Raw genomic sequence first — 12,868 nt, forward strand, 5'->3', positions numbered from 1 at the left:
TGATACCATATGCTAGCCATGACTCATGGACTGGCGCTTGGATGTACAGTAACTCATTGTAAGTGGGGCAAACACACCCAGCGAGAATTACACACACAGTGAGGAACGGGCAAAGAGGCCAAAGAGGGAATTTTGGCTCTATCATTTTGCCACTATTGTTTTGCCTAACTTGTATCAAAATGTATTTGTGGTACTATGTACTTTGGTCAACAGGCTGTGGTTCTGAGCCCATATGGAATCCATCTTCATCCCTGATGCCTCTCAAAATGGGGTTTGGGTTGGGAGGGCCTCAGGACACAGTAGGGGCTAGGGAGGGGCTGGCATTGTCTATTTTGAACATCACTTGATTTTTTTGTTTTTTGAGAGGGAGTCTCACTTTGTTGCCCAGGCTGGAGTGCAGTTGTGCAATCTTGGCTCACTGCAACTTCCATCTCCCTAATTGAAGCAATTCTCATGCCTCAGCTTCCCCAGTAGCTAGGATTACAGGCACCCACCCACCACACCCAGCTAATTTTTTTTGTTTTTGGTAGAGACAGGGTTTCACTATGTTGGCCAGGCTGGTCTCGAACTCCTGACCTCAAGTGATCTTCCCGCCTTGGCCTCCCAACATGCTGGGATTACAGGCATGAGCCACCATGCCTGGCCACATAACTTGGTTTTTAAGAATCCTGAAAGTTTAATGTTTCTGCATCAAAATGGCCATGCCAAAATGTCATATATGCCTGAGAGACAGGAGCTGACAGAAGACCCTGAGGTCTGGAGGAATCTAGAGACTTCCAAATAGAAAGCAGCCCCTTGAAACAGAAGCAGAGCTGTGTTGGGTCCAGCCCTTACTCTCCCTCTTCACTGAAAACAGGGTCCTGGAGGGAGGCATGAAGGGATGGGGTGTGTCTGGGTTAGCTTGCCCAGTGCCAGGACCTCCAGTCCCAAAGGAGAAAGCCCAGAGCTGGGCGGTGTCTGCCAGGTCAGCTCTCCCCGAAGTCCACTCCTCGCCTTCCTTGTCATTGCTTCCCATTGGCTGCCTGGGGGCAGTGGTCGGAGGTAACTGAGGCAATGTGGTTTTCACCTCTATCTACTTAGAGAGTGTGGGAAGTCCCTGGCCCTGGAGCTGGGGATTCTAGTGTTAGAGGCAGCCTTGCTGCTTGGTGGGTTGCCCATTCCTCTGGGCTAGTGGGCCCAGGTCTTTGTGCACTGCTCCCAATAAGGAAGGGCAGAAGAATGGGGCCCGCTTCCCTTGTTCTCCACTCCCTTCATCCTGAAGGGTCTCAGGCAGGTCAAGTGGGCACTGGTTATTCTGTGGTTATCTTCCTTTTCCCCAGGTGACTATGGAACCCCTGGCATGTGCAGGTCCAGAGCCAGGCCACCGCACAGCCCCACTGCCCCATCCCAACTGATGTCAGCTCCCAGCCCCTGACCCCTTGGAATTCCCCTCCAAAGCCTAGAGCTGAGTCCCTGCCGCCACCCTTCCAGCTTGGCCTTGGGCCCTTCCCAGGTGGGATCCTGTAGATGCTTCTAATGAAGTTCTCTCTGACTCCGTTTGGGGCATCCACCACCCGAGGAAAGGAGCGGCGGCCGCCCCAGCCCAGGCTGCTGACAGCAGCAATCCATCTCCATCACAGTAATGGCGTCCCCATTAATCGGCCATAAACTAATAAAGCAAGCACTTTCCGCCCCTCACCCCCCCGCCCCAACTTCATTAAGTCTTTAGTACATTAATATGTCTTACTTAGTGTCAGCCAAGCCTCTTTCTCTGTTTGGGGTGGAGCATGCTGGGGTGGGCACCTCGCCCAGTGGGTGGGGGCACACGACCCCTCTCCTGGTCTGCGTAGGGGGCTGCTGACTCAGGGCAACCCACTCCCCCTCTCCCTCCTTCCTCTCTACCCACTGTCCCCTTGAGGGCCTTGAAAGGCTGCAGACAAGAGGAAGAGCGACAGGAACAGGAAACTGTGGAGCAGGAGAGAGGAGGAAATGGGAAAGGAAAAGGAAGGAGGAAGACGGGATGAGCTGGGGAGGAAGGGGGGAAGCTGGGAGGAAGGGGGAGACGGAATGGGGGAGGAGCTGTGCACCTCCAAATTAAATTTGTGATTCAGGCATCAGATGGGCCGACAGCCAGAGATTAATTCAACTGATCGAGTTATAAAGAGCGGGAGGCCTGGGTAATCAATCTTGCAGCTGTCAGGCCGACAGGCAGGAGTATTAACCTGGCGAGACGGCACGTACCCAGGACTTTTTCATTTCATTCACCCCAACCATGTCCCTGACCACCTCTGGTCTGTCTCTCCAAGTAATAATAATTACGGCTGTTAACGATGACAGAGACAGGATGAGGGGATGGGCTCCTGTGGCAGGGCTTCCTCTCCTGGAGCTCCCACCCACTGCTCTGTCTGACCACTCCCAGAAGGTAGAGCAAGGACCAGCTCATGGCGCTCTTTGAGAGGTAGGGAAATCGAGGCAGGAATTCCAAAAAGACCTTCAGACAGGCCAAAGGTGGGGCTGGAAAGGTACTTTGGGATAAAGGACAGTATCCTAGATCCCTCTCACCTCTCGGGAAACGAATTGTCCCTAAGTCAGCCAGCTTGGCCCCAACATGTTCAGCTGTGGCCAGGGAAGCTGGAATCAGGAAGGTGAGACGGATCCCCTCCTCTGGGCTATTTTGCCTCAGCCACAAACCTGAGCTCTGTGTGGCTTGGGTGGAGGTCCCATCCTGGGCACAGACTCCTGGGCTGCGGCTGCTGTTCTTCCTGGGCAGCCTTCTCTCCTTCTTCTCTCTCCTCCCGCCTGACAGTGTCAGTCCACACCTAGGGGGGTGGGGGTCTCCCTGCAAAGACTTGTGGAAACACCAACCTTTGAGTAGAGAAGGGGTGGGGACGGGGGCGCCGCCTTGAAGTTGGCACCTCTCTCAGCTCTGGCTAATTTTCACATCCTTCAAATTCTGATATCTCTTTCTCCCTCCTTGCTCCAGGGAAAGGAAGGGAGAGGACAAGAGAGGGAGAGACAGGTAAATAGGTAAGAAGATGTGCTGGGGCACCTTTAGGGTCTGCTGGGAGTGAGCCAGGGCCTCGTCAGTCCTCTGAAATCGTTATGCTAGGGTGAGCTGCTGGTAGTGGGGGCCTTGGAGGGCTGATGTGAACTGTGAGTTCGTTCTTCCATGCTCAGTGAGAACCAGGCACAGGGTTCGTGGAAGGGGCTATGGCCCCTGTGATGCCCTCACAGTGTTCCCTATTGTCATTGTCATTATTGCCAATCACGGACCACCCCATCGCTACAGACAGCAATACTGTAACAGTGACTCATGCCAGAGACTGGCTAAAGGTTTTCTATACATTACTACTTTAATGTTCACAAAGAGCCCTATGAAGCAAGTTCTGTGTTCAGCCCCATTTTACAGATGAAAACCTGAGGTTCAAAGAGGTTGGAAGACTCACTCAAACTCTCACAGCCAGGAAACAGCAGAGCCAATACTGGGCCCCTAGCCAGAGCCTCAGCTCAGCATGGGCTAACTTTCCCCCAAGGCCCCCAAATCTCACTGTCTCCTCTGACCCCTGCCTCCACCAAGGTTCCTCAGTGTTCTCCGTAAGCAGATTCTGGATTTCTCCAGCTGAGGTGACCTGGGCACCAGATCCTTCTGGGTTTGAGAAAGGTGGGGAGGGTGATGCTTCTGTTTGTTTAGAGGGTGGGGCGGGGGACCTGGTGTCAGAGAACACTCATCCAGGGCAAAGGGAAGAGTGGAGGCCCTACTCGGGGGGGCTCCCCAGTGCTCTGCCCTCAAGTAACCCCAGGGAGTAGGCTCTGCCCCCTCCCCAGGCCCCATGGCCTCTTGGGAAAGGACAGAGTGCTGACTTGCCCATGCCCCCCGCCTTCCCCAGGGATAGAGCAATTGGAGGGGTGCCATGCTGGGTGTGTGTTGGGGTGGGAGTGGATCCTGACTTAGAAGGGCCTAGAGGAAAAGCTCTCCCTGTCACCTCCTGACCCTAGCTGGGACTAGGCTGGAGGGGGACTGGGGACATGGGCCTGTCTGAGGCGCCAGGCGCTGGAGGCTGGAGCTAGGCCAGCCCCTCTCCCAGGCTCCCTAGGACCCATTTCAAGTGGTTGCTTCCAGGATGACGAAGCCCTGGGGAGGGGGAGCAGGAATAAGGAGCCTGTTTGCAAGCAAAGGTTCAAGGGTGTCCTTTCCTGAGCTCCCACCCCCTTGCTCAGGGCAGCCACCGATTCTGCCCTGTCAGTCATAATATTTCTTCCTTATCTGAGACCAAAGCCGATGGAGGGACCCAAGTCCCTGGAGGTTTGGTGTGTGCCCCTTCTGTCCCATCTTGAGGTGGTTCTTGTGCTTGAGTGGGGATGGAGACCCCTAGCACAAGGAACCAGAATCCTCAAGTCTTAAGGTTTTGATCAGTGGGGTGACTGGAAGAGTTAACGTATCGTGGCTCCTCTCTGCTCCTGCCTGGTCCCGTTCCATGGAGCCTTCTCATTCCTACAAGATCCTGCATCAGGGGCCTCTTGCAGCATTAGAGATGGGGTTGTTCTCTGGTTTCTAGTCCTCTCAACCCATCAAGGTGGATGTGGATTCAGATCCGAGGGCTGTCTTGTCATGATCACCACAATTGTCCCTCGCACCTTCTCTGTGCTTTAATTCTCCGTCTGTAGGTAATGGAGAGAATGCTGTCTGTGATCTCTGCCTCCTCTGCCTTATGATGGGGCAAGGTGGGTTGCTGGGGAAAAAGAGGAGAGATCTTTTCAGGCAAATCACATAGAACACTTGTTTCTAAACCTGTTGATCCTTCCGTGCCTCAGTTTCTGTGTCTGTAAATTGGGAGAAATCACACCTACTTCCTTGAGTTGTTGTGATGCCCAAGTGAGATGGCAGAGGGGGCCTAGCTCTGTGTCTGTCACATTGTGCTGCTGAATAAATATTTGAAACAATCAGCCAGAGCGGGGAAGTGCCTGGGGTGTGGTGAGGGTGTGGGTTTCAGGGAAGAGGCTCTCCTTCCTCGCCCTCAGTCTTCTTATCCTCAGTCTTCTCGCCTCCCAGCTCTCTGATCTCTCACTGTGACAAGTCCAGGCAGAGGCCCTCAACATGAACACCCCAGCTCTGAAGATTGCTTGGACGAGGCTGGAGAACGCTGGCGCGCTAGATAGGGTTGTGTTTGAGGGATGTCTATCTCCACATCCTTGATTTGAGACAGGGGCTATTTGGACATCAGCCAGGCTTTGTGTATATGTGAGTGTGTGTGTCTGTGTGTGCACATGTGTGCATGTGTGTGGATGTGTGTGGGGGTGAGTGGGCTCAATGGCTGGCACCAAAATACTTGCTGATTAATCTTTGTCTTCCGAGCACCCAGCCCTAGTCCCCGGGAAGCTCCGGGGCCTGAGCTGGTGTCCAGTGGGCCTGAGGGGGGCAGAATCAGGCCCAGGAAGATGGATTTCCCTGTCCCCTCAGGCCCCACCCGGCAGGGAAGCAGGGAAGACTGCTTCATTTTGTTTAATGGGATACTGGGGGGGACAGTAGTCATGGGGCATTAACTGCTAATTGGGTCCATAATAAAGTTAATAAAGCTCTTATGGTCTTTGCCATTAAGTGTAATTAAGGTGGTGCTCTGTGGCGAGGATGGGGGTGTTGGCGGGGAACGGGTAGTGGGCTCTCACTGGCAGGAGCAGGTGATGGGGAAGCTGGCAACCATGCCAAGGCCAGGAGCTGCACTGGCTTCTGGAGCCACCCACCCCTGGCTGGGCTCCCAAGCAGCTCCTCTGGGGATTGGAGGTGGTGAGGTGGACAGGAAGGGAAAGGGTTTACTCTGTGCTGTTCATAGAAGTCCAGGGGGAAAATCATTAACTTCAACCCCAATGCCCACACCCTTGAAGAGGCTCAGAACATGGAAGAAATGTCATCTTCAAGGAGAGATGGTAAGGACAATCTCTGAGCTTTAGGGCATGGCTTGGCTTGTGTGTGCTGAATGACTGGGGACGTTGCATAACCACTCTCAGCCTCGGTTTCACCTTCTGTAACATGAGGATAAAAACAGCATGGTTAGGAGGGTTCCAGAGCTATGTAGTGGGAGACAGCTAGGTGAGTGACTGTTGTGCTGTTATTCTTTTTGTGAGCTCTTGTTTGTTTTGTAATAATTCAAGAATGTTTGATGAAGCCTTCTTGTATATACAGAAGCACAGAGTGACCCTCTCATCCCTCTGTCATCGATGCGGTTGTTATTTTTCCAGAGTTTTGGGGATATATTTATATAATATATGTGTACATGCAGAAACACATAGTTTTCTTTCCTTTTTTTTCTTTTTTCTTTTTCTTTTTTTCTTTCTTTCTTTCTTTTTTTTTTTTTTTTTGAGACAGGGTATCACTCCATCACCTAGGGTGGAGTGCAGTGGCGTGATTATGCCTTACAGCAGTCTCAAATTCCAGGGCTCAGGCAATCTTCCCACCTTAGCCTCCCGAGTAGATGGGACCACACGTGTGTATCACCAAAACCAGCTAACTTTTACATTTTTTTTAGAGATGGGGATCTCTCCCTATGTTGCCCAGGATGGTGTGAAACTCCCAGGCTCAAGCAAGCCTTCTGCCTTGGGCTCCCAAAGTGCTGGGATTACAGGTGTGAGCCACTGCGCCCAGCCTACATTGTTTTCTTGGATGGCTGTATGATATTCCATCATATAGCTAAGTTTTAATCATGTTGCTTGTGCCCCAGATGGAAACCTAGACTGTTTCTAGTCTTTAGCTCTTACAGTACTGCAAAAATACCTTGATATATTTCTCTGAGCACAAGTGCAGGACATATATAGACAAATTCCTCGAAATGGAATTGTTGGGTCAACTGACATGTTCATTGAACATTTTTGATAGATATTGCCAGACTGCACATGAAGATGATTGCACCGTCTACCCCCAGTGTCAAACCGGCGAGGGGCTGCCTCCCAGGTGCTCAGCTCAGCCACCTCAGTTGCGCTCAGACATACTCCTGGGCAGCTCTGGGGATCTGGGAGTCCCAAGGAGAGCACGCAGGACAGGGAGCGCAGCTTCCCCTGGGAGGGGTGGGACAGGAGGGACAGGAGCCAGCCCTCCCCTCTAAGCCTGAGAAAGCCACTAGGTAAACTCGGTTGTCAGAAGGGAGGGAGAGTTTCAGTCAGGGTCAGGGGTTAATGCGATGGAGCTACTGGGACACTCTGTGCAAACAAAACAAGTTAGGGGAGGGGAGGGGCCGGCCCTCTGGCCACAGGGAGGGAGATGGGCCAGTCAGCCTGCACTTGGCTCTTCCCTGGGTAGCTGCCATCGTGGGCACAGGTTCTGGGCTGTTGAGGACCTTGTGGCCAGGCTGCTGGGCTCTAAGGCCAAGAGGGCAGCATTCTCCTGAAGGCCGCCCCAGCCCAGAGCTGGCACGGTAGGCCTGCTGAGCTGCCCTGCCCACCTCCAGGGCCCCTCCACAGGTAATCCCCCTGGAGCCCTGTCTGGGAGGCTTTGGGCGGTATTAGAGGTGAGCCGGGTGGCGGGCCCTGGAGCCAGGCCCAGCTTTTAGAGCATTCCTGAGCATTAGGCTCCCTGTCCCAGCCCCAGCCTTGCCTTCACCCCATGGAGCCCCTGGGGCTTCTCTGCCTCAGCTGCTGCTGGCCTAATTACAGGTGTCCATGTCAGGGTCAGCAGTGGAGTTAATTCGGGGCTTGTCTTGGGGTGGCCGGGGCTCATTAATGGAGTCCCAAAGAGCCTAGGGATGAGCCAGGCAAACAGGGGATTAGGGGCTGAGGAAGACTGCTGTGGGGGAAGGCTGGCTAGGCAGGGCTGTGAGCTGGGCCCCGGGGAGGGGGTCAGCTTCAAGCCTGTGTGTTCACCCACCCACCCACACAGGCGCTCACGAGACCCAGCAGTGCTCAGACACACAGACACACACAGCCACGGGCCAGACACTCTCCAGAGACACATATGGACTCTCATACACAGGCTCACACACACAGACACACACCATTGGACTTAGAACTGCTCCCTGAGAAGCCTTGAGGTGTGCAAGAGGGGTGGGGGAGATGAACCAGAGATTTCCCTCTTCAGCCAGAAACTCTGGCCTGCCCCTGCCAGCCCCCTCCTGTGCCATCTCGCACCCTGGCCAGGGCATTGAGCTTCCCTTCTCCCTTTCCTTCAGCATCTCCTCCCACCGTGGACTGGAATTCCGAAGCACTGGTCTGTGGGTAGAACGACAGAGCCGGCTCCCAGCCAGCATGCAGGGAGGCGGGGGTGGTTCCTCCACACCCCTCAGTCCAGCCTGGCCTAGAGGGTCCCTGAGCCCAGCTGTCAGCCCACCTCCCCCACACCAACCCTGTGCCTCATGACAGCCCTGGGGTTCTGTGGGGAGGCAGAGCCACACTGCACAGAGGTCACCAAAGAGAAGGAGGAGGAGGAAGACAAGAAAGGAGCTGACAGGAGCCAGGGTTGGGGCGGGGGCTGGGCAGGGGGAAATCGCTTAACCCCGAAGCCGCCACTAGTCTTTGGAGCCCCTGCATTGACGGGGGCCAGCTGGAGCTGGCTGAGGACAAGGGGCCCAAGTGTGGGAATCCAGGGAGGAGGCCTCCCCGGGCTTCCTGGGTCAGCTGGGAGGAGAGACCCCGGAGCCTTCTTCTCCAGCCCGCCCTCCTGCCGCCATCCCTCCCTAGAGTGTGGAGACAGGCCCCGGCTCCCTGGCTCTGTTGCCAGTGGGGGAATTTTTCTAGCAGACCTCACCCCCACCCCAGGCTGGCTGGCTGATGTTCCTGCACTCCTAGCAGCGTGGCCATGGTAGCCCAGGGCAGGCAGGGGATTCAGAAACCCAACCCTTGACTCTGGAAGAGTCAGGTTTTCCCAAGGATACCTCCTTCCACCTGTGCCCACTTACCAAGGCACCTCCTTGACTAGTATTTAGAAGTGACCCCAGGGATAGAGTGACTCCCATTACAGAAACAGCCACTGCTCCATCCCACTAACTTTACCTGCTCATCAGTAAAGGTGCCCACGGGCCAGACTGCCACCTGTCATCACCTCACTCTTGGTCCTAGGCATCAAGCCTTCCCTTCCGGGCTCCCATTGTCCCCCATGCCATCCCAGGACCCCACACACACTCCAGGCCCATAATTGAATATAAAGGCCCAGAAGCTAGTGCAAACAGTGGCATTAATCACCAGCAACCTGGCAGCCTCCTGCCATAGATCTTTTCCACACATAGAATAGCTCATGTTAATCACTGCCGCTGATTTATTGTCTTCTCCGCCTTGTACATCAATTATTCACTATGTCTGGGCTGTGAAGGAACCCTGTAATGAGGGCTTCCATCCTCCCATCTCCAAGGTGGATCCTCAGACCTCCGGGTCCACCTAGTTGTGTTCACTGGTGGGTCAAGGCATGGAGCCACAGGCATGGGATTGAGGAGATGATAGGGAGTGGGGACCCCCATGCAAGAATATCTGTCCCCCCAGGAGCACATATAGGAGCTCTTCAGCTCCAGGAAACAGGGCTGCGGCCTCGCCTCTCCAGCTCTGGACAGGAGAGACAGGGCAGAATGGGGCACGGGAGGCTGTTGGGTGGCTCCAGGGCTTCCTAAGGCTCCGGGAGAGTAAAGCCTTCCAGCCTTTACTTGGAAGTTCCTGCTCACCACCTGAGAGATTCTCCCGCCAATCAAGGCCAACTCTTGGGAGTTCCCCATCACCGGAAGCAGGATGTGGGCGTGTCCACGGGGGCAGAAGACCTGCCTCTTCCAGCTCCCTGTCCTACCCTGGGGTCTGTGCTGCTCTCTGGCCACACCTCTGAGATGGCCTCAGCCTCAGGAAAAGGTGGTGGCAGTAGTTACAGCAATGGCCACCAGATGGCAGCCCTGATACCCAGGACAGTAGCTCAGGGAGGTGGGAGGCTGCATTTGGGTAAGGAAACGCCTTTGGAAAGGTGGGAATCTGCCAGCGGAGGGTGATGGGGAGTGGGTGGAGAGGGGGTCTTGCTGACAGGGAGAGCCCTTAGCCTCAGAGGGACCAAAGTGCAGGACCCACTTCACACATCAAACCACTCATGGTGACATCCTCAAATGGGATGGTCTCAGGAGAGGAAATTAGGGCCCAGGTGTATGTGGGCAAGTGGGACACCAGAGGGTGTGGGTGCTGCCAGATGGACTTCCCTGGCCCTGGCCCAACACCCCTGAAGCCTGCCTTTCAGGCTGTCCTTCCGAGGCTCTGATCCATTGCATCCCAACCCCTCTCTCTTGGCTGGGGCACTCTCAGAGGCAGCCAAGACAGGAGCTACTGTGTACTGTGGTCAGCTGGGGGCCAGCAAGCCCCGCCCTCATGATCTGTCTCACTGCACACATGCAGCACTGTGAGTTGCTTAGACCCAGTCCATCAAGAATCCCTGTACCCACACAGGCCCACTGTCTCCTCCCACTCCTGTATGTAGAGTGGAGAGGTGCTCAGAGATACAAATGGGTCCTAAGATACAGGAGACTTGTGGCTGCAACACTGGGCTTGCCAGAGGGCCCCTCCAGCCCGATGTCTCCAAGCCCCTCACCCCTCCACACCCCCTCCCCACACAGCTTACATCACCTACTGAGGCAGGGCGGAGCCTGCACTGGGATGGTGTAGAGGATGCAGAGTACTGCCTTGTCACCCAGCCAGTGAGCTGCTTTCCAGCAAAGATGCGGGGCTCTGGTCCTTTAAATACCTTGAGCCTAGAGGGCAAGGCTGGCAGAACAAGGCTCTGAAGGCCTCCTTTTGCCCCAGCTGCCTAGATGGGAGTCCTAGGAAAACATCTGGAACTCTGTGTCTCCTTGGCATTTCTTGCCTAGGCGTCCTTGCTGTAAATCCCACCGCTAAGCTCTCTGGAGATATCCGCTGGGATTCTGGAATGCCCCTCCTGGACCCCAACAGGCCCTCTGGGTTCTGATGGGAACTCCCAACCCCAGGCAGGGCCCTATCTCCTGAAGGCAAGGTCAAGACATTCCCATCAATGAAGACCAGTGTTTCCCCAAGTGCAAGTCCTGTGCCTACTTCAGACCTACTGAGCTGGAAACTGTGGGGAAGGGGTCCAGATAACTGAATTGTTACCAAGCTTCCTAAAGCCTGAGAATCTCTGTACGAGACACTTCCTTAGAGCAACGCTCATGCCCTCGTTAGACCAGCTTCCTGAGGGCAGCCCCAGACCAGGATGGGTGAGCTGTGGGGTTTTTCTAGTTGGCCTCCAAGTATTGACTTCCCTGCCACCACCGCCCTGGAAGTGGGCACACCGTTGGCCTCCTCACTGTCCTCCTGCCTGGTCCCCTTCCCTTCCCACCAGCCCTCTGGCCCTTCCCAACCAGCTTGCCTGGCTTCCTGGACCTGCTGTCTTCATGTCTGTCTTCACATCTGTTCCAAGGCTGCCCCAGCCCCGCTTGTTTATCCTTCAGGGGGTCCAAGTGGGTGTTTCAACTTCAATTATGCTCTGACCACAGCCACCACAGATACCAAAACAAACGTCCTGGGCGTCAGAGGTGGTGGAGGCTCAGACAGGCTGGTGCCAGGGGGCCTGATAAAGGGGGGCCTGCTTGGGCTTGGAGGTGATGAGAGCTGCTCCTAGTGATAGGGCCCTGGGGAGCAGGGGCTCGTGGGTAACTGGCCTCCTTAGGTAGGCCCAGGCCACAGAGGGGACAGTGTCTTGGTCTTAGTACCTCTGTCTCCATCTCCCAGCTTCTCTGCAGTCTCATCTAACAGAAGCCTTTTTTTTTTTTTTTTTTTTTCTTCAGTGGGGACGTGTCTTGTAAAAGCCTTGCTTCTCCCCAGCTGCTGGCTAAGTCTGGCCTCACCTCCAGAGGACAAAGATCTTGACTCCTCATCCCAGGCCGGCCTATTGAGATCTTTTTAAATCCCCTCTCAGACCTTGTGGTCAGTGTCTGAGGATGGTAGTAGAAGTCAGGGATCCTGGACCCAGCTCTGTTGGATTGTCCCTGTGACTTGGAGTGTGGTCTTTGCACCCGCTGTACTTTGGTTTCCCCTCTCTAGGTCAATGAGCAGAACACATTTCCCAGCCTGATTGCTCACAAGGGAGAAAAATTCAAACCTTCCAGGCTCCCTGGAGTCCCTGGAGAATACAATGAGGTGTCTCAGGGAGCAATGGGAAGCAGGACATGGTGCCTGCTAATGAGTGGGCCCTGATTTCCGTCTGGAGCTTCAGAGGATGGAATGCCAGGCATCCATGACTAGAGAGAGGCCCCAGCTCCCATTGATCTCTGTGGCAGCAACCAGGAGACCCAGCAGAGGCCATGCTCAGCAGCCCCTCCAGCTGTGCTTCTCCTTAGTGGGAAGGAGCCCTCTTACTCACTGTGCCCTCTCTGAATTCTCACCCAGTACCTGCTTTTGCCCCTACCCTTGCCTTCTGCTTTTCCCAAATGGCCACCTCAGCTTATCTGCCCATTGGCTTATCTCTGCAATAATCACATCTGGGAACACCTTTAATAATAATGATAACAGGGCCAGGCACGATGGCTCACACCTATAACCCCAGCACTTTGGGAGGCCGAGGCAGGTGGATCACTTGAGTCCAGGAGTTCGAGACCAGCTTGGTCAACATGGTGAAACCCCATCTCTACTAAAAATACAAACATTAGCCAGGCATGGTGGCAGGCACCTGTAATCCCAGCTACTCGGGAGGCTGAAGCAGGAGAATCGCTTGAACCCGAGAGGCAGAGGTTGCAGTAAGCTGAGATGGTGCCACTGCATTCTAGCCTGAGTGACAGAGCAAGACTCCATCTCAAAAAATGAAATAAAATAAAAATAATGACAATAGGGCCAGGGGCGGTGACTCACACCTGTAATCCCAGCACTTCAGGAGGCTGAGGGGGGAGGATCACTTGAGCCCAGGCGGTTGAAGCTACAGTGAGCTATGATTGTGTCA

At 54.7% G+C, this 12,868-nt stretch overlaps 1 non-coding gene across 1 annotated transcript in view; it reads right to left on the reverse strand.

Moving 5' to 3' along the window:
- Positions 1-3,307: 3,307 nt before the first annotated feature.
- LOC100457119 (uncharacterized) overlaps positions 3,308-12,868 on the reverse strand; it is a 44,228-nt gene continuing 34,667 nt past the window's right edge. The window contains exon 3 of the transcript XR_002916506.3: positions 3,308-4,709. This is a non-coding gene — a transcript (uncharacterized LOC100457119). The remainder of the gene's footprint in view (positions 4,710-12,868) is intronic.

Source organism: Pongo abelii, chromosome 8 (genome assembly GCF_028885655.2).
Source record: "Pongo abelii isolate AG06213 chromosome 8, NHGRI_mPonAbe1-v2.0_pri, whole genome shotgun sequence".
In the NCBI taxonomy this organism is placed as follows: domain Eukaryota; kingdom Metazoa; phylum Chordata; class Mammalia; order Primates; family Hominidae; genus Pongo; species Pongo abelii.